Below are 21,585 nucleotides of genomic sequence, written 5' to 3' on the forward strand. Positions count from 1 at the left end.
ATTTATAGTGGTCTGGAAAATGTACGAAATTTCCTTTTATGTAATTGAGTGAAATTTCGGAAAAAAACTAGTCAAACCCCAACCGCAATATTTTGCGCTGTTATTTCAGAATGCATTTAGCTATAAAAAGTAACAAATTCCACATGACGCCACCAGCAGCCACTCACATTCTGTTCGTTTTTTGGTTCCTGTGCTCATGTTACGATTCCCTGAATGGACAAAAAATTACGTGATGGAATGTAATGGCATACAGTGCGCCAAATTCCTAATTCTCGCCTCACCCTACATTTGTGGCCTTTCTCTCCTTTAAGCTTAAATGAATCCGGGTAATTGATCGATTTATTCGGTGCATTTAAAACGTCCCATGTTAGTTTCTTCAACAATCTGCCCCACTTTAGGAACAAATATATTTTTAGGAACAAATTCAGGGGCATATATAAGAAAAGTTTTCTTGCGCTCCTCAGCGCTCCCTAGCGCCACCATGTGTGTGCCGTATTTAGAATTAAAAATCTCTTAGATTTCTTGTGCCATTTTTTTGGCCCCCCTAATGGGCGATCTCTCCTTTACATACATGCTGCCTGGTGCAGGCATCATTTTGCACAAAGGGTTACAAATGTAAATATAGCGCTACTGTTTTGGCCTTCTAACGCCACATTAGTGTCCAAAAATTGCACTAATGTGGCGTTGGAATGGCGCTATGGGCTCTTAAATATTCCCCTCAGTTTCTCACACTTCTTTCTTAAATGGGTGAGTCGGAGAGCCACGTAGCCAGCCATTCTAATTGTGACAACGCATAATACAGTTCATAATCAGGAATTATGAAGTCACCTTCAGATGTCTGTAATTGGTGTTGATTTAATGCCACTCCATGTCTGTCAGCATTCCTGATCAGTGATTGTCATATGTATTATCATGCATGGTATCCTCATTAGTAGGATAGTAAGAGGCATATTTAGGAAAGGTGGCGCTGCACACAGTGCAGCACCACTTTTCTTGCGCCACTTAGCGCCCCCCTAATGCTACACCATGTGTGTGCTGTATTTAAATATGGCGCACCATGGCGGTTTTTAGGGGACTAGCATCTGGATTTTTGATGCTAGTCTGGCGCTCCGCAGGATTAGCGTAAAAAATTCTGAAGCTAATCGTGCAAATCACCCAGAGACCCATTGTAAGCAATAAAAGCCTCCTTTTAATGCCAGCCCTGAGCAGGCGTTAAAAGTGCCCAAAAAATGGCGCAAGGAAATCTCTTAGATTTCCTTGCCCCATTATTTTGGCCCCCCTAACGGGGAACGCCCCCTTTGCATACATAATGCCTGCAGGGTTACAAAGTGGCACAATGCATTAATGCATTAATGCATTAATTGTGCCACTTTGTAAATATGGCGCAGCGTTTTTGACCTTCTAACGCCACATTAGCGTAAAAAAATACGCTAATGTGGCGTTGGAATGGTGCTAGAGGCTCTTAAATATGCCCCCTATTGTCATAATATTACCATTTTCAGTTATGCTACTATCAATATCATTGACAAGTGGAGAAAACGCCAGAAGGCCACTTTATCTCTGAGGGCTGTGAACAACCTGCCTATATAACCGTCAGTATTGTCAGCTATAGTATAACATACCTGTATTCCTAAATAACTGAATGTATGTTGTTCCCATTGCAGTGCTGGTGTGGTTTGTGTGTGTGTCCTCATGGGGACTCTGTCATATCAGAAAAATATAGGACTTGACCAAACCTCTGAGCCCTCAAAATGTCTTTGACCTCTGGGATGTTCCTGATTCCAACCTCCTTACTGTTCATTAAGTTAACCCCTTCATCAACAGTTTGAAAGGAGAAGAATATATCATAGGTTTGTAGTGAAGTGGTATGCATAATTGCCTTTATGTTGATACGATGATGTGTTCTTTTTTAGCACATCACGTTTGCTAATAGTTCCACAAGCATTGAAAAATAGTAATAGGGATAATGGGCATCCTTGACGTGCGCTTGCCAATTTGATACTGATCTGATATTATGAGACCTGTTCAGGCTCTAGTTGTTAGTACAGCATACAGTAACATCAGCTATGTCATCCTGTATTCCTCTAGATGCAATAGTCGCAAAGTCCCCAAATCATTTTGAAGGCTTTCACCAAATCTATAGCTACCACCACTGGTGCTGCCTTAAGAGTGTTATCTAAGATGTGAACTAAGAATCACATATTTGAAGACGTCCTATGGCCATATACAAACTTACTCTGTTCTAGATAAATCAAGAGAGGCACTATGTTAAGCACTCAATTGCTTTAGTAGGCATCATATTGTTTGTGTTCAAGATCGATACGTGTCTGTCCCTGCCTACCTTTGGAAATAATATGATTAACCAATCTTAACTTGAGCGAAATAGTTCACCTTCAGTATTTGCTGCCATGCACGTTTAAGGAAGTTCTGGGACCAGAATATTTATGAATTTAACGGGTAGTCCATCCGTTGCCGGACTTTCCCCTGGCCCAAGTCAGCAATTGCTTTCCTAAAATCCTGAACTCTAAGTGGTATATGCAATTTTTTTCAGTTATTTGGGAGCATCTGGAGCTACAGTTGTCTCATCCAAGTAACCCCCACCTTCCCAGATGTATCCAAATCATTAGTTATGCAAAATAGTAACTTGAGAATATGTAACTGATTTCATGCTGTGTATGTTTGGCCTCTCCAGGACGGTCTTGAACACTAATGACTGGAATCTTGCTTCACTTTGATTTGATCAGTTATGCTACCAATCTTCCTACATTATTCCATCCCTTGTATTTCGGTGCCATATAGATCATTTAGTCTAGCATCACAGCCTATCTATCTACTGTTTTGGCACATCTCTCTCTCAAATCAAGTAATTTATTTCACCATCCACGTATGGCTAATATCACCCCTAAAGTTTACATAACCTCTTCTTGTATATCTATTTCTTTCTTTCTGTCCAGCAATGGCCTATACAGGATTGTAATACAATAGTCCCTGATTATTACTTTAACCCCACCCCCATCTGCAGTAGTTGATACAGATCATTTAATTTCCCTGCACAATGCAAAATCTTGTTGTTAGTCCTTCAAAACACTGTGTTCTCTACGACAAAACATTGCAGGGTCTAATTAGGATAAATAGGACTGATGGATCTCTGGTCTCCTCATCTACACCCCTCTAGCAGTAGTGTGGTCTAATATGTTTTTCCAGAGGTATTCCACCTGTGAACCTGAGGCATGCAGTGATCTGGAGCCAAATAGTTTGTACAGTGTAAAGTGTAGGCATTGGGCATCGAATAATATGAAGTCCTCTCTAGTGTTGCTTTTGAGTAATCTTCAGGAGTCAACCATGTCCTAAATGTTTGCCCAGCATTCTATGGTCTGTGCTACCCATATCACTGGTGAAAATGGCAGAGGCAGTGAGAGCTTTCTTTATCTTCAACTGTAGTCAACTCAGTGCTTAATTTGTAAATTAAGACGTGCCAGTGCCCAAAGCTCTCCTCTAAAACATGCGACTGCTGCAATTAAATGCGCGAGCACAGAATCCTGAGGCAGACTAATCCTGAAACCATCTCGGGCCTCTTTAATCCATTTCCATCCCTCCCTGCCCCTTTAGCTCACTCTTGCAGATTTCTGCTTTCTCGCGTTGTGACACTTTAGTTTTTCTCTTCCTTTGTCTTTCCTATGTGTCTTTTGCTTGTAGTAAATGCTTGAGGCAGAACAATAAGTACCGACCCTCAAAAATAAGTGCTGGTGCCCCCCACCGAAACCCACCGGCTCAAATAAAGCACTGGGGTAGACATCACTTAGTATTGATTATTGCATTAGAGTGGTCACAATATATATCAACCATGTTGAAAAGTGCTCTGCAGACCTCATCTCTCTATGCCGATCCCTTCTACTGTAATCTTGAATTCAGGTCGAAGTTGTTGTTTCCACTAAAGTTTGAGCTGCTAATTTATTTACATAGTTATTTAAGGACAAAACAATTGTTTTTGGATATATCCAGGTGCATATTTAAAATAATGTATTTTTAACCCCCGCTGTTAAACGTCAGTCACATAAATTTGAGCCCATGAAGTTTCTAGTGAACCGATTTTTACACTTTTGATAATTAAATATCAGTGTTTTCCAGGCTGGTAAGAAAAACTCATATGATCAGTATACAAACTAGAACCTACATATACACGCTTTTGCTAAGAGCCCATTTGTAACATTCTTGTCAAATCAGCCCTTTATGTTTGCAGCAGTATGCCCTGGAGTATGGTGGGTTTAATCACATTCTCGGGATTACTTTAAAGTTAATTCCCAGTTTAGTAATATAGATTAGGAGTACAATGTTCCTAGTAAACAATGTTTGTGTATCCTTTGAATCATATGCTTAATTCCCAGCAATTACTAATTCAAAACACCAAGGTAAAGCCTGCTTTAGGCACACGGAATATATGGGGTTGGCAAGTTTAAGGATACCAATATAATTATGATGGGACATAGAACTTTAAAATAAAAGAGGTTAGATTAACAATATAGTTGTATATAATTGGTTTTTAGAAGTATCTAAAGTAGGAATATATTTATAATGAAGTGTTTTTAAATTGTGTTTTGACATTTACTTTGGTTGTTATGTACATACAATAAATGGATTTTCTTTAGATCTGAGTATGTGTTTTTTTATTTTAATTTTGAATCACAGCATATTGTTTATATTGTTCATCCTACAAAATGAGTACTAATGACTTGAGTAACAGTAGCTCTGGCGCACAGACCTGTGTAAACTGGCTTTGTTAGACATTTCATTTTCTCATCTTTTTCACATCTAGGTCCATACTTAATTCATTCTGAGCATTTCCTAACCAGTTAAAACTCTGTAATAATATTGATTATTGCCGCCTTAGTCAATATCAATGATATTTTCCTCTTCTACTTAGTTTTACAGCATTCTGCATCAATATTTTTTTGTGCTGTGTTGTTAATTTCCTTTAATTGATTTCTGCAGTTCAGTTGCAGGATGGCGGCTATCAAGTTCTTTCCTCTTGCTTCGGTTAACCTCCTTGCTATACCCAGCATACTGCAGGACGTGCTGCTTCATTTACATTATCAGCATGACTGCAAAATGTGCCTCTTTCTTGGGTAATGGATATTTAGTGACTACCAGCTAGCGGTGCACATGTAGTGAGCCCAGGCACTCCAAAGTGCTATCATATATATATCCTCAGAGCAGTATTCTGCCTTAAAGAATGTTTTAATATTCCTTACCCTATATGTTTAAATATTAATTTCACTACCCATCAAGAGGAGTTCATATTTCTAAGCACAGCTGCACACTCCTACTGTTTATGGTGTATTTTAAGGGGTTCGCATCATCCCCCCTCTCTCGGTGGCATGCTTTACCGCTCTGCTACTCGCATGCTCTGAGGCACAAACTTGTTGGCTGTATAGTCTTAGAAAAGGGATAATTAGTAATACAATTGAAAACGATGAGTCCAAAACTGATGTCTAATTTGAGAATATGCTACCTTTTCGGTGTAGTTCCAGTGAATATTTATGTTTACCTTTGTACCTGTTACTAAAGACTCAAATATATCAGTTTCACTGAGTCTTCCTTACCATCTCTACAATACACAATAGTGAGTTTGACTGATTCCGCTGTCTCACACAGAGGCTCATATTTAGACTTTTTGACGCAAACTAGTGCCGGCGCTGGTTTGCGTTATTATTTTTACCGCTGGCTAACGCCATTCCTATGCGCCAGGAGGGCGCTTTATTTAAGGATTGACGTTAGCCAGCGCTGCGGGCTGGTCAGAGTGAGAAAAAAAAATGTCTCAAACCAGGCAGCGCCGGCGTAGGGGAAAATGGGGGTTGTGCATCAAAAAATGGTGCAAGTCAGGTTTGAGTCAAAAATCATGGCTCAAACCGGACTTGCCTCATTCTATGACGCACAACCCCCATTGAAATGACTCCTGTCTTAGCAAAGACAGGAGTCATGCCCCCTTGCCCAATGGCCATGCCCAGGGGACTTCTGTCCCCTGGGCATGGTCATTGGGCACAGTGACATGTAGGCCCCCCATGCCACTTAAAAAAAAATAAAAAAATGATACTTACCCCAACTTAACTTTACCTAGCTGGGATGGGTCCCCCCATCCATGGGTGTCCTCCAGGGGTGGGCAAGGGTGGCAGGGGTTATCCCTGGGGGCAGGGAAGGGCACCTGTGGGCTGCTTCCATGGTCAGAGACCATGAAAGTTAGCCCACAGGTCCCTTAACGCCTGCCCTCACCCAGGCATTAAAAAATGGCGCACATCAGGATGTGTGCCTTTTTTTAAGGCCCGCCCCCTCCTGTGCGTCAAAATGACGCAGGAGTATAAATAAGGCGCACAGCCCCTAAAGTAATTTTTTGGACGGGAACGCCTACCTTGCATGTCATTAACGCAAGGCGGTTTCCCGCATCCAAAAAATGACGCACACGGAGGGCGTCAAAGTATAAATATGGGGCAAGGTTTGCCCTGAATGTGCGTCAACATTTTTGATGCACATTAGGCGAAGAGTATAAATATGCCCCAGAAGGTATTATCAATTGGATGCAAAGACTGATCAAACATCAAGTCTGGAGTCCTTAGGCTGGATGTTGCCAATTTCCATATGTCCATTTTTATGTGAAAACATATTGGCCATGCTAAAGAATTGCACAACGTTTGCAGGTGTACGTACTCGTTTGCACTGAAGAATGCCCCTGATAATGGAACACAGGCTCATTCAGACAACAGCTTTTTCAAAGAGGACACGTTGACATAACCATCATGAGGTGATCCCATGAAAATGGATTTTGTTTATTTGCATCTCACTGACTTGAAATATTCTCCTATCAGTATACTATATTTCTGAAAAGTGTGCTGACCACTAGCTGCCTTTTTACTGTTCTATTTTAAAAGCGAGGATGTAACGACTGAAAAATGTATTCCTAAAAGAGAACATGCACTAGGTCGGGCCTAAGTAAGCTGGTGCAATCGTTATTTTATTTTTATTGAAATCATATGCCACAAAAATAACGAAGAAAAAAGAAAGACAATATGCTGTCTAAACATGACAGTCATAATCTTCAAACAAAATTATAAATGAGGAAACAAAATGAACCATTGCACACAATTCTAACAGCGCAATATGGTGCTTCCTAGCAGACACCATGTTGATGACATTTTACAGGCACCTCATTTCACTCCCAGTTTGGTAAATGGGGAGGAAGGTGCGTTTTGATAGGTGTGCTTAGAGTGTTAAATACGCCTACCCCCATTTCTATTTGTTTTTCTATTTATCACTGAGTACATTAGCTCCTACTTTCTAGAGGAGGATGCGTTTTGGGAGAATTGTCATCCTACACACATTGACTGTAGATTTTTGCTCTAAGCACTATTTACCGCATAGATCAGCACTGCATTTCAGCGCGACTTTTGGGAAATGTTGAAGTTTGTATCTGGAGGAGGGCAGGAATTTACAGGTTGAAATTGGCTGTAGAACGGAATATTAAATAGAGAATATTGTATTGTATTGTAATCGTATTTATATAGCGCTTACTACCCCTGACGAGGCGTCAAAGCGCTTTTCGGTGAGTAGCACGCTACTCTGGAACCCAACAAGAATTAGTGATGGATTAGTATCGGGAAATAATGAGTACAGTTTTAGTATTATTATGAGTTCATTTGAGCTGCGGATATGAGAGTTTGTTAGTTAGATTGACTGGAGTAATGGAGGGCTGGAGGAGGAAAGAAATCCAGAAGTGTTAATTGGGAGTATATCTTTCATTTACTCAACCCAAAGGCTTGGGATGAGTAAAGGGGGATGGAGGAGGGAAGAGTATGTGGAAGGGTTAGGGAGAGCATAGTAGCAGGGTGAGATAAATGCAGGAGAATTTAGTAGGGTTGTGTGGGAGGTCACGGTAGTAGAGTGAGGTTTGGTGAGTTAGGTGTGGAAGCGGAGGGAAGAGCTTAGGCAGAGTTATTTAGGAGATGAAAGTAGTAGAAAGGATTTGGGATGAGTCAGAGTGAGAATGGAGGATAGTTTGATAGAGACATGACATATGATGATGGGTAGATAAATGTGATAAGATGAGAGCAGGAATTCATAGATATCTAGTATAACAACCCACCCAGGAGCCATGCAATGACCCACGAACATGCCAAGCACAGAAACAACATATACACATACATATATATATATATATATATATATATATACATACACACATACACACACACATAGAAACACACATGAATACACACACATATGCACATACAATACATAATTAGAATCATGGATAAAATATACTTAGTCAAACAGGTTTAAAGAGTGTGTGTATTTTATTGTTATGACATAGTAGCGATACATATTTTCTAAAGAACTAGAAATAACTAGAAATATACACATAATCAGAAAAAAATATTTATCAACATAGGCATATGCAGTCCATAGTTGTTTGAATATGGTGGTTATGAAGGAAAGAGACAACTCTTGAGTAGTTTTCTGAAGACAAGTAAGTTATCTGTGGCTCTTATAGTTGGGGGTAATGAATTCTATAGTTTGGTTGCTTGAACGGAGAAGGATGTACCACCTATAGTCTTTTTCTTGTATGGTGGTGTTCTAAGGCGGGGTGCCAATCTTGAGCGGAGGTTTCTTTGTTGTATGTATTTGGTTATTTTGTTACTGATAAAAAGCGGTCCTGTTCCATGTTTAGCTTTGTGGGTGATACAAAGCAGCTTGAAAGTGCATCTTCTGGCAACGGGTAACCAGTATAGTGCTCTCAAGGCAGGGGAGATGTTGGCTTGCGGCTTTACATGTAATAGTAGCCAGATAGGAAGAAAGACTAATGCCAGATCTCAGAGACATTGTTATGGACATTTTAAAAGAACAAGAGAGGTATCCACCTTACAGTTAACATATTAGACATGCATTTCATGGTCATCCCCAATGGAAAATTAAATGCACATTTTGCAAGCTAAGAGTGAGGACATTTGTGAACATGGGCTATGGGGTAAGCTGCTGAGCCAGTAATGGCAAGCCTAAAGTGCTCAGGGCGAGAGAGTGCAGCAGCTGTACTGTGACTGCCCTCTGCCCCATGAGGGACAGTCGAGAATGATGCACGCGAGGGATGCAACATGTATCTTTAGGTCTCAACTGATCTACAGAAACAGGTACTGTATTCAGTTTGCAGGAAACTGTTGACACACCTGGAGAGACACCCCGAAAGCGAGACCTCCTCACAATGTCAGGACACCTGGCTGCTGTGGCTCAAACACCTTCTCAGAAAGGGAGAAATAATGAGAGAACGCCTTCTTGTGGTATCTGCTGTCCCCACATCATTTTAGATATTATCAACGGAGCTGCAGTAGTGGACTTGGGGTGGACTCCTGCGTAACCGATACACCCTGGATTTGACTTACCTATAATGGATAAAACAGGCTGCCACAGACACATTTAAGGAACCAAGTTTTGTGAACGGCTAAACAAGTTCAAGGGGGTGGAGGGTGCCGTTTAAATGGCACACTGCTATATAATTACTTCTACAAGCGAGTATTGCCAGGAACCATCTCAGGATGTTGCTTAACTGGATGGTCTATTTCATGAGGGAGCAGGCACAGGCTCCCAGTGTGCCTGGGAGCGCTCTTGCTGGGCGCTCCGGCCAATCCTGATGCCACTTTGAGCGGCATCAGGATTGGCTGCAGGGCAGGCTGGGAGCCTGTGCCTGCTGTCAGGAAGAAGGAGTGGCAGCGCGGCGAGGAAGGGAAGCAGGTAAGATTTTATTTTGAATTTAATGTGGATCTCTTTCCCCCCTCCCCCCTCCACTTCACTGACTGCAGAAAAGACTTAAATGTAACACACCTTTGTTCAGATATTTCTTCAACTGGCTGAGCTCCCCCTCTGCTGCCAGCTGGTGAACTGAAAGGGAGACTTACCTGGATACTGTAGCTAAAATATCGAAGACCAAAATATTAAGGAGGTAAGTGCATATAGGTAGAGATTTAGGCCGATATTTATGCTTTTTTAGCGCCGCTTTTCCGTCAAAAAATGGCGCAAACGCAGCGCTAAAAAAGTATAAATCAAGCCCTCAGTAATCGTAGCTCCACATCTAGGTTCCTTGATGGTATATTTATCAAGCACATAGATGTGGAGATAAGAATAGTAAACCTATATTTACCTGTTTGTGCTTACCTGTTAATATTTTGGCCCTTTATGTTTTTGCTACGATATTGTGGTAAATCGATATTCCCGGCTCGATATTTTGCACCTCCACTGGTGGTAAGAGTGATATGTTACCTGTCTTTTTTATTTGAGCACCAGCTGTGTATCTGACACATTTCTCTGCAATACCTTCTGTGCCACTGTGTGGAAGAGTTACTTTTGTGGAGAAGGCAGTTGTTCACTGTTTATCAAGAGTGTGAGCATAAAGAACACTTCTCACGTGGCAAATCGTGTTCCAACCACTATGCTCGTCCCATTCGTCACTATAGATGTCACTACCAATTCAGTGAGGCATTATGGTTTGTTTGTGGAAGAGGACTGGTGTTTGATGGTTGTTGAAAGTGTGACATAACATGATCTACTTGTTGATTTGTGTTCCAAGAACGCTATTGATCCTAAGTATCCATGCTACATTTCACAACTTTATAGGAAAGTGCTAAAATTTACTTGAGGAGGAGGGTGTATATGGGACGGTTGTCAAGAGGGTGTTATAACACATTCTTCACAACCATTTGCTTGTAAATATATTCTTTAAGTACTTCATTGGTCACATTCGGTCCTACTACTTTTCACCCAGGAAAAGGTTTACTATATTTTGTGGAATATGGCAGGTTATCATGAGTGTGAAATAAAGTGCCTCTGTGTGAATTAAAGCCTCAATATTGGCCAAATGTTTCAACACTACATTTCACATCTCTGGGAAAGCGTGGAAGAGAGTGGCTGTTTATACTGCCATAAGACTTTAACACAGGATACGCTTACTTGTAGAGTTATGCAATAAGCATTGTAGTAAACACACTGAGTACCTGGTTATTAGCATCTGTGATGTGTGAAGACATGCTTAATTTGTGAAAATATAAGTACCAAGGCCCTTGTCAGGAGGCCACTGCATCTTGCACCACCCATTGTCCCTGCCAGCACTGAATGACAGTACCAACATAGCTACTAACCATCATATTTATTCATGACCATTCAGACTATTCAGGCTCTCAAAGCTGTAAGAATGGCTTAGACGGCACATCTTGGTTATTTGTAATGTATATTGAATGAATACATAACTTTCTGTTGTGCTCATCTCTAAATTAGAGGAACAATGTCACCTTGTGGCCAATTGTCATAAATGCTGGTGTTGACTAATAAGTGCCAGTGTCTGGCACCAGAAACCATGGGCTCAAATTAGGCACTGGTATGAAGCCAAAGAAATGCAGTATTCCACGTGTCCATAGTGCCTGTTTTTAAATATTATGTGTGTCACCATGGAAAAGGTGGGTCGCCTACTGCAGAAACTGCTGGTGCGCATGTTAGAAGTGCTTGCTACAGTGTGCCCAGCAACCACATGTAACACAATGACCACAAGAACAAGCACATTGACTACTCCAATGCATGTCAGCTGTACTGTTGTCACTGATGCATTTCGGTGTGGAGTAGTGTGTATGTTATGCACAGGGATTTATATAGCAGACGTAGTTACCAAGCAACAAAGCACTATGCAGCCTCAATATGTATTGCAACAGATGGCAGTGCTACAGGGTATGTGCTCGACACCTCACAAGCTCCACAGAACTCAGTTCTCAGATGCAACTCAGGATTTGAGTGACTTGTAAGTGTCAAAGGCACACAATGTCTCATTAACTAGCCCATTCGCTGCATGAAACACACCAGAAGTAAGTTGTTCCTAACAGAAGCTAAACAAGAAACTCATAAGAAATCCATCCCAATGCTTCTCACAGAACTAAATTGCTCCAGGTTTGGAGCGGTCCTGGCACCATCTTCCATCTAAACAACACCCACAAAGTAAGTAGGTAATGGCTGGGCTATTTATAAATGCAGGATCTCAAAGATCTCTCCTAGCCTTAAAGCATGGTGTCCCAGCATGCTGCGAGTCTCATAAGATGTTCATGTGCCGCATTACACCACATAATTAAAAAAAGTTTGCTACATAATTTAGGCAACCCTATGCATAATGGAGATTTTCTTAGCTTTAATGAAAGAAAGTCTTGATTTTATTAAATCACAGAGGCGAGTATTATGCTTTCTTCTCTTGCTTTAATATGAACAGCAGCCAAGAAAACACTACAGCTCCCAGCATTCCTAGCTGGGAAACTACAAAAAACATGTCATAAAGAACGAACCAATCAGGACATCAGGTAAGTATAAACGTATTGACTGAGAGCAACAAGTCCTCTTTTCTTGGTCTGAATAAAGGAAAAATGAGTATCAAAATAAGCTAAAACAATGGTGAAAAAGCCTTTGAGACGATAGATGACATTGAAAGTCTTTTCATCGAGGTCTGGAGCCAACACAATATCCTGGAACCCTTGGAAGAAGGATGGCTTGCGGACATTTGCAGTCAAACCAGCCGAAGGGATGAGCTGAAGAGGAAGATCCCTTTTAAGACGTCTGGTTAGGATTTGCAGTTGTACCTGATAAAACAAAGGAAGGGTTAAAGAAAGTGGAGGTATAATACTCGCCTCCGTGTCTTTAATAAAATCAAGACTTTCTTTCACTAAAGCTAAGAAAATCTAAATTTCATGACAAAACACAGAGACTCCTAATATGATAGTTCAAAGTATAGAAACTAACGAACTAGCCACATGAGAGACCGGTTTACAGTAAAACGTTCTGAAAGTTGAAACATTTGATCAATCGGCCAATTTTAAAAATGTCAGCTAAACTCAATCCTGCCCAGAAGGCCTTGGATGCCATAGCTCCTCTGGTGGAATGAGCCCCAAAAACAGAGATGTCAATACCCGCCAAATTCATGATCCATTTTACCTAACAGGCTAGAGTAGTAGAAGAAACAAGGTTATGCGGGGACCTAAAAGAGACGAGGAGTTGAGGTTCAGATGACTTTCTCAAATCGTTTGTTTGTGAAATGTACTCTCTCAAACAACTTCCCACACATAAATTTGGATGATCCGGAAAATACGGGTAAAATACCTACATCAAATTAGTTTTTGTTCTTCTTCGTACCTCAAAGAAAACACCTGCAGCAGAATACTGGACAGAGGTCACATCTAAAGCTCTAACATCAGAAATACGCTTCGAGGAAACTAAACAAAGGAGGATAGTAAGCTTAGCAGAAAGGAATTTCAGGGATAAAAGGGAATTAGGTTGTTGTGTAAGCAAAAATTGTAAAATAACATTAACCTCCCACATAGAATTATACTTAGGTAAAGGAGGTTTAGAAAAATGTACTCCCTTTAAAAGGCGACATATTAATGGATGTTCACCGACCGGTCTATTGTTAACTCAAACATGTTCAGCAGAAATTGCAGACCTATACATATTAACAGTTCTATATGCTCTACCCTGAGCTGCCAAAGAGGCCAAAAAATTGACAGTCAGAACTACATCCGCTGAAAAGAGATTGGTACACCTGCCCAAACACCAATTATGCCATGCTGTCCAAGCTGACTTGTAGGCCCTGGTTGTTCCCGGAGCCCAGGCTTGACGTATGAATCTTGCAGTCTCCTGCAAAATTCCTGGGGCTCTCCAGGAAGACCCAATACCATCCAAGTCACCAGTCGAAGAGAATGATTAATTAACAGATTGTGAGGCATTCCAAGTGGATTCAATGGGAGGGAGCGAAAATGAGGAAGGAGAACTGGAAAGTCTATTAACAACTCTAGGGCTGAGGGGAACCACATTTGACACTGCCAAAAGGGGGTGATTAACGAAATCCTTGTAGATTGGAGTCTGATGTGCGCCAAGACTCCGGAAATCATAATGAAAGGAGGAAATGCATAATTCGATTGATTGGACCTATCCTGTTGAAAAGGGTTGGTAGCTTACGCTTGAGGGTCCGGTCTCCACCTGTAAAACCGAGGGAGCTGAGAATTCAATCGAGAGGCAAAAAGAACGACAGAGAAAGGACCGAATCTGGAAGAAAGGTTTCTGAAAACAGAAGGGTGAAGATGCCAATCGCTGAAATCCCGAAGATATCTGGAACACCAATCTGCGATCGTATTCATGTTTCCCGAAAGATATTCTGCTTGAAGGGAAATCTGATTCTGGAGACAAAACTCCCATAGACTCTTTGCTAACTCGGCCAAAGGTTTTGACCTCGTGCCTCCTAGATGATTTATATATCGGACCTCAGATAGATTGTCCAGCCGGAGGAGAATAGAACAACTTACCTTGTCTTTGGCAAACGCTTGGATCACAAAGGAACCTGCAAGAATCTCTAAACAATTTATATGCAATGACAACTCCTCTTTTGACCATAGACCTCCAGTCGAGAACTGACCACATCTTGCGCCCCAACCAGTCCGACTTGCATCGGATTCTAAGACAAGATCTGGTGCTGTAGAGAAAATTGCTCTTCCGTTCCAGGCGTCCAGATGATCGAGCCACAATTGGAGTTCGATACGAGAATCGTGATCCAGACAGACCAAGTCCTCGTACCCGTAAACTCTACAAAGATGTAGAATTTTTAACCATTGGAGAGCACAGTAATGAAGGGGACCTGGAAATATAGCTTGAATAGACAAGGCTAGAAGACCGATTATGCGAGCTAGACACTTGATTGTAAGCTGTGCTTTGTTCAAAACCAAAAGGATTTCCTTTTTTATGTGAGAAATCTTTTGGGCCAGAAGTTGAAGGGTGGCTTTGATTGAGTCTATAAGAAAACCTAGAAATTCCATCTGACGAGAAGGGGTGAGATTCGACTTCTCTTTGTTGATGAGAAAACCCAGGCTTTGGAGGAGAGATACAAAATTCTCTAATTGGTCTGTGAGAACGGACCTGACCTGATGCAAAATGAGAAAATCGTCTAGAAAAACCATAAGCCTGACACCCTGAGCTCTCATATGTGTCACCACTGGCTTCAACACCTTGGTAAAACACCATGGAGCTGAAAAAAGACCAAAGGGAAGGCATTTGAACTGGAAGAATTCATCCTTCCACTGAAATTGAAGAAATTTCCTGAAAGATTGGTGGATTGGAATAGAAAGATACGCATCTTGGAGACCTAGACGAACCATCCAATCATTTTCCAATAACGAGTCTCGAAGATGGAGGATAGTTTCCATCTTGAAATGATGGTAAACTACAAACTTGTTGAACAACTTCAAATTGATCACTGGATGATATTTTTTGTTCTTTTTTGGGATTAGAAATAAAGAACTGACAAAACCTAAAGGATGAGGGGAGCAAACTTCTATAGCCTGTTTGTGAGTTAGGGACTGAATGTCTTGAGAGAGAAGATCTTCTTGTTCTTTGGAAAAAAAATGGATTTGGCTGGCAATGTTGGACCGGAGTGGAGTAAAGCTCTATGCAATAACCTGAAACAGTTTGCAACACCCACGGATCTGCTGTTAACTTCTGCCAATTTGTTAGAAACAAACCTGTCCGTCCTCCCACCAACAATGGACCAAAAGACTGATCTCTTACCTGAGTTCTGGAAGCCTCTAGATCTGTAACCATGTCTGAATTAACAATTCCTTTGGGGATAAAATTTTGGTTTAAACTCTTGCTGGTATCCAACGGAGCCTCTGTTTTGATTGACCGCACCTCTGTGGCCAAATCGGCCGGCAAAGCGACTCCTGCCTGTGCCGGCCCTGCCAAAAACCTGAGAATGGAAAATATTTTGCATGGACGATTGCGCCTTGTCTATTGGCATGAAGGTGGCCACATATTTACTGAGCTCTTAAATGAAGGAGTCTCCAAAAAGCAAACCATTAGCTTCCTGTCCCATGTCTCTGGCAGCTAGGTTACTTAATTTCGGATCAGTTTTTACCAGGAGACTCTTCTGTCTCTCCTGCGCCATGGCAGCATTAGGGTTACCTAAAAGACAAATAGCCATTTGGGCCAATTTGATAAGATGACTTGGTCGACTTTGGTATCCTCCATTCTGGCTTCTTCTGCCAAATCCAAGATTCTCGTTTGTGGGCCAGAAAGATCCAACAATCTGTCCTGACAATTAGTCCATGTCCTGTCCACACCTTTTTTGGGGTCCTTACCAAATTTAGTAAAGAACATCAACATGTTAGGGTCAATCACCTGAGTGGCTGACACATTATTAGATAGGGAAGGTCTAGGACATTCTGATTTTAACTTATTACGTGCCAATTTGTCTAAAGGTTGACGTAATTTATTGGAGACATATGTAGCGACATGCTCGCAGGGTGTCCACTCAGTGGAATTTGGGTGACGGATAAGTGCAGGATCAAACATTGGTTGACCTGAGAAATCTAAAATAGATTAATTAGTATTAACAACTTTAAAGGACTCTCCCAAGAGAAGTTTTACGCCTCTTCTCCACAAGCCCTGACCAGATCATTATGTCTGGATCATCCTTATCCATGTCTGAGTCACCTCATCATCATCAGTGTCTCCTAACTGAGAAATGTGAATGGGAAAACTAAGGTTTGTGGAATTACCAGGTTCAGAAAAATTATTTTTTGAAGGAGAGTCTTTATTAGGAGCCAAATTGTCTGCCCTCCAGTTTTTGGGCTTTTTGGAAGCTAAAGTAGAAGCATCAAAGTTCAATCATTTCTTAACTGAGTTCTCAAAGGACTTAGAAAATTCAGAAATGGAACTTGAAACAGCTTTTTGGACTGAGTCTTTAATAAAAGAATCTAAATTGTCCTTGAAAATGTGGGCTTCCTCATTTTCAGAATAATTCTCCATAATATATATTTTTTAATATAATATGTATCCAGAAAGAAAATTAAATATAATGGTTAAATATAACCAACTCCGGTGACCCAAACACAGAAAAACATCAAACCAGACGAGAAAGGGTTAAATTCTTCAGTCAAATAAACAGGAAGTATTATTTACAGAGAAAACGCTACTGAGAGGAGGGGAAGGGCATGGCTTGGCACTCCGGATCAAATGGAGACTTGCCAGCATAAACAGAAAGCAATTTGCAGATTCCCCCAAGGGAAAAGGCTGAAGGACACTGAAGAAGTGAAGCGCCAGCCGACCTTTGTCAGAACAAACCACCGGTAAGAATGCTACGGTCTAGAAATGACCGTAAGACAGCGCACGCCAAAGGCGCTTAGAATAGAACGTTGGGGAGAGAGCAAAATGAACAGCAAACAAGACACAGGAGCTAATAAAACATGTTGTTATAACTGAAATATATTAACAAGTAATAACCAGCACAATAAATATGTAAATAGCAGATAATGAAAAATTTGTACTTATCTTGACTGCGAGCAGCAAGAAAAGAGGACTTGTTGCTCTCAGTCGAAACGTTTATACTTACCCGATGTCCTGATTGGTTCATTCTTTATGACATGGTTTTTGTAGTTTCCCAGCTAGGAATGCTGGGAGTTGCAGTTTTTTTTTGGCTGCTGTTCATATTAAAGCAAGAGAAGAAAGCATAATAGGAGCCTCCGTGTTTTGTGATAACATTTGGTCCTCCCCTGTCGTATAATTCCAGTAGTCATGATTACACATATGCACTACATAATTAAAAAAAGTAGCAACCATGCAGAGGGCGATTAATATGGTCTCTGTGTTTTCCAAATATTAACTACATTTCCTTAAATATAATTCAAATAGCCTCAGCTATGTCTTCCTTGTTTCCTAATTTTAATGCCCATACGGGGTAAACACTTTTCAATAGTTTGGCGTGTTGATTTAGAACGTTGGCTGCAATGTTGTGGTGGACAGAATTTATGGTGTTTATCAATTATAAGCACACGTAAAGTGGCATATTATATTAACATTTATTTATTTATGCATTTTTATAATATGTAGACATTACCCAAAAGTGTTAGAACGCTTCACACTAAAACAGGTTTCTTAACAGGACATACAAAGTTACCATCAACTGCTAGCTACAATCATTACAAAAGGAAGGAGGTGGCGGGTAGCTACATCGGGACAGTTGCTCGTTTGATCTATACAAAGGCACAGATTTACAGATTGTTAGAGTATGTAGGTGGTATAGGCAGTAGAAGCAAGGTTATGTCAAGTGGGGCAGAGGAGGGTGCATTAACATTGGGGAGGTTGGCTAAGGGAACAACTGACCAAAATGTCATTGTAGGAGTAAGGCTCTCAGCTCCATTTTGAAGATTTACAATGAGGTGGTGGTGCATAGTTGTAGTGGCAAGGAGTTCCATATTGTGGTTGCACTACCTGAGAAAGAGTGGGGCATATTTAAGAGAGCATAAGCGCAATTCCAGTGACGTATTAGCGCCATTTATTTACGCTAATATGGCTTTAGAAAGCCAAAAACACTGTGCCATATTTACAAAGTGCTGCAATGCATGCAATGCACCACTTTATAACCCTTTGCGCTACAGTATGCTTGACCCAGGCATAATGTATGCAAATGGGGCGTTCCCCCGTTAGGAAGGCCAAAAAAATGATGCAAAGATTTCTGTGCTTCATTTATTTTGGCACTTTTAACACCTCTCAGAGCAGGCATTAAAAGGAATCTTCCATTGGTTACAATGGGCCTCTTGGTGCTTTGCAGGATTAGCGTCAAATTTTTTATGCCAATCCTGCAAAGCCCCATACTAATGTCAATTGACACTAGTCCCCTAACTACCGCCATGGTGTGCGGTATTTTAAGTACGGCGAACACATAGTGGCATCAGGGGAGCGCTAATGGGTGCAGGAAAAGGGGCGCTGTACTGAGTGCAGTGCCACTTTTCTTAAATATACCCCTTTGTGCAATGAGTCATTACATTGCAATTTCCCCTAGTAAAAGTTTTTTTGATACCATAACAACCACCACCTTCTTAGTTCAACATCAAAACCTTTTTCCATAGCGACTGTGGTGCCAAAATGCACAATGCACTATTTGTCTTAGTGCTTCTTTTACTTTAATACATAATAGCTATATGGGAATGCACACACAGTTTTTCCTTATGGAACTGATGTGAAAGGGCTGTAGGGCGGGACTGGCCCAGAAAGCAATCTGACCCTGCCATTGGGATAGTCTGACAGATTAGCGTGTGGGTGGTTTTTTTCTTTTGCTGTTTGTAGGCCTGATTTATGGTCTTGTGGTCCAGTTTTTACTGTTGATTTCAATGATACGCCCATTTTGTCCTTTCTAGGCTTGCCATATCTTCTGTTATTGCATGTAGGTGAAGTAATTATAAAAAAGACATCTCAAACATATTTAGTTAGTTAAGTAATAGTCAATAGGTTAATTTAACACTTAATTAGAATTTATAGTTAAAAAATTACAAGCAACAAGCAGGGAGACAAAAAACACAGTATAACATTTATCAATTCACTTAGGAATCGTCCCATTCCCATGTCCTCAGCTGGGTATGTGAGTAAACTAAAGTTTAAATGCAGACTCCACTGTAAAAACCTGATGCTATCTGAACCGTGGACACAAGTACAGAAAAGATGATGGGAGGAATAGTTGCAATTAGTCTAACCACTGTCAATCACTTGGGGTAGCATTCCAGACTTTCGTTTTGCCAGCAGGCCACTTCAAATTAGACCCAGTCCTATTCAAATCAGTCTTGGTCCTAATCCAATAGAGACAGTCCAGCCAAAATGCAAGCCGTGTCCTCCCTGAAGTGGAACACAAGAAACGAAAGATCAGTTTTGGGCTGATTGGGCCTCTTCAGTCAGGTGCAGCTTAGTGGACACAAATATCTGTTTCAAAACTTACTATTGTGGACAAAACAGAACATGTAGGACTGTATTTGCCAGACTGTAAATATAAGCCGTACCATTCTTCTCATCATTAATCCCCCATTTGAATTGGTCAACCATCAGTGATAAACACAGTCATTGACAGACTGGCAATTTAGCCTCTTTGACAATTTCCCTGAGGCCTGCAGTCCAGAGGTCTGCTTTCAGAGAAGCATGAGCTGCCTTGACCAATCATCAAAACACTCAAAGCGCCACTCTTACCACAGGCTCCAGCAGTGAGAGGCAGATTTGAATATTTTAGATGGGGCTGATTGCAGTCCTGCTCTGACCATAGTCACATTATTTGTACAAGGCGTCTGAGTACAGAATCGGGTATAAATGACAACAAGCATTTGCAATGCAAAGGGTCTTGCATTTGCTTGAGTTAAAGCTATTGGCATTGTAAATTCATAACTTGTCTTTTCTTGCCACATAAAGTGGTCTATTTCTAGTGGCCTTGCATATAACTAAAGCACATCCATTTACCTTCTTCCTCTATCTCCAGCAAAAAATGAAAATGTTGCCATTTAGCATCCTAATTTAAATCTGCCATGCTAATTCCAACAGAATGTAACTTTCACCACCCCACCAGCAGAGTTGCTGGCTTGCTAAGAAAATTCCCCCAAAAAAGAAACAAGACAGCCACAGAGAAGAATTAAACTAGAAGGGTCAGCCAAACATATCAAGTGTTCAAACAGTCATAGTGTAATAAGGATGTTAAGTTGGCCTGAATTATGGTCATAATTATAATATGGGGAGCTTATTAAACATATACAATTATCATATAAACCTTTATCAGAAATAAACTTTTGGCATTAGACTGTAATGCTCAAAACAGCCCCTAGAGGGCACTACAACACTAATATCATTTGTGAGGAACATGGTCATGTAACCATATTGTTAGCCCTTAGAGGGGATAACCCCGTCAAAAAACAGGAGAAAGTAATACAGTGTAACTATATTCTTAGCACCTAGAAAGTGTTTTAGGACTAGCAGGCCTATTGCAATGATATGACAAAAAAGGCCTTTAAAACAAAACATTTCACAGCTGTAAAACAAAGGTTGTAGCCACAAAAAAGCTGAAAAGACATTGAATGGTTGGGGGGGTTATTATTTTGGAGTCCCCACTAACATAGTGTGGGGAGCCAGAGATGGTGTAGACAGAAAGAAGGGTTTGAAGGTGGTCCAATAGTCCTAGGACCACCACAGGCTGAGTAATCACAATTTTATTTTGTAAAAGTAATGCCCTCCAAAGCATCATGGAGTGAGTTTTCGTGCCACAAGCATTATAGTATGTTGACTACAATGCTCAAAATAGCCCATAGAGAACACCACAATAAAACTAGCATTTAGGAAAAAACATGGCCATGTAACCATACAATTTGCCCTTAGAAAGCATACCCCATGAAAAAAAGAAATGGAGAAAGTAATGGAATGTAACCATATATTTATCCCTGAGAGAGCATAGTGTCTTACACATTTTCAAAGCTGGCAGGACTCTTTCAATGATAACACAAACAAAGCACAAAAACATAATTTCTCTTAGCTGTAAAACAAAAGTTCCAGCCATAAAAAAGCCTAAAAAGAAAAAGAATGGTGGTAGGAGTTATTATTTTGGAGCCCCCGCTAACCTAGTACGGGGACCCAGAGATGATGTAGACAGAAAGAGCACACTGTGGTCAATGTTGTAAAGATGATCCCATTGTCCCAGGACCACCACAGGCTGAGTTATGAGCAAAAATGTTTTGT

The sequence above is a fragment of the Pleurodeles waltl genome, chromosome 3_1 (genome assembly GCF_031143425.1).
Source record: "Pleurodeles waltl isolate 20211129_DDA chromosome 3_1, aPleWal1.hap1.20221129, whole genome shotgun sequence".
In the NCBI taxonomy this organism is placed as follows: Eukaryota; Metazoa; Chordata; class Amphibia; order Caudata; family Salamandridae; genus Pleurodeles; species Pleurodeles waltl.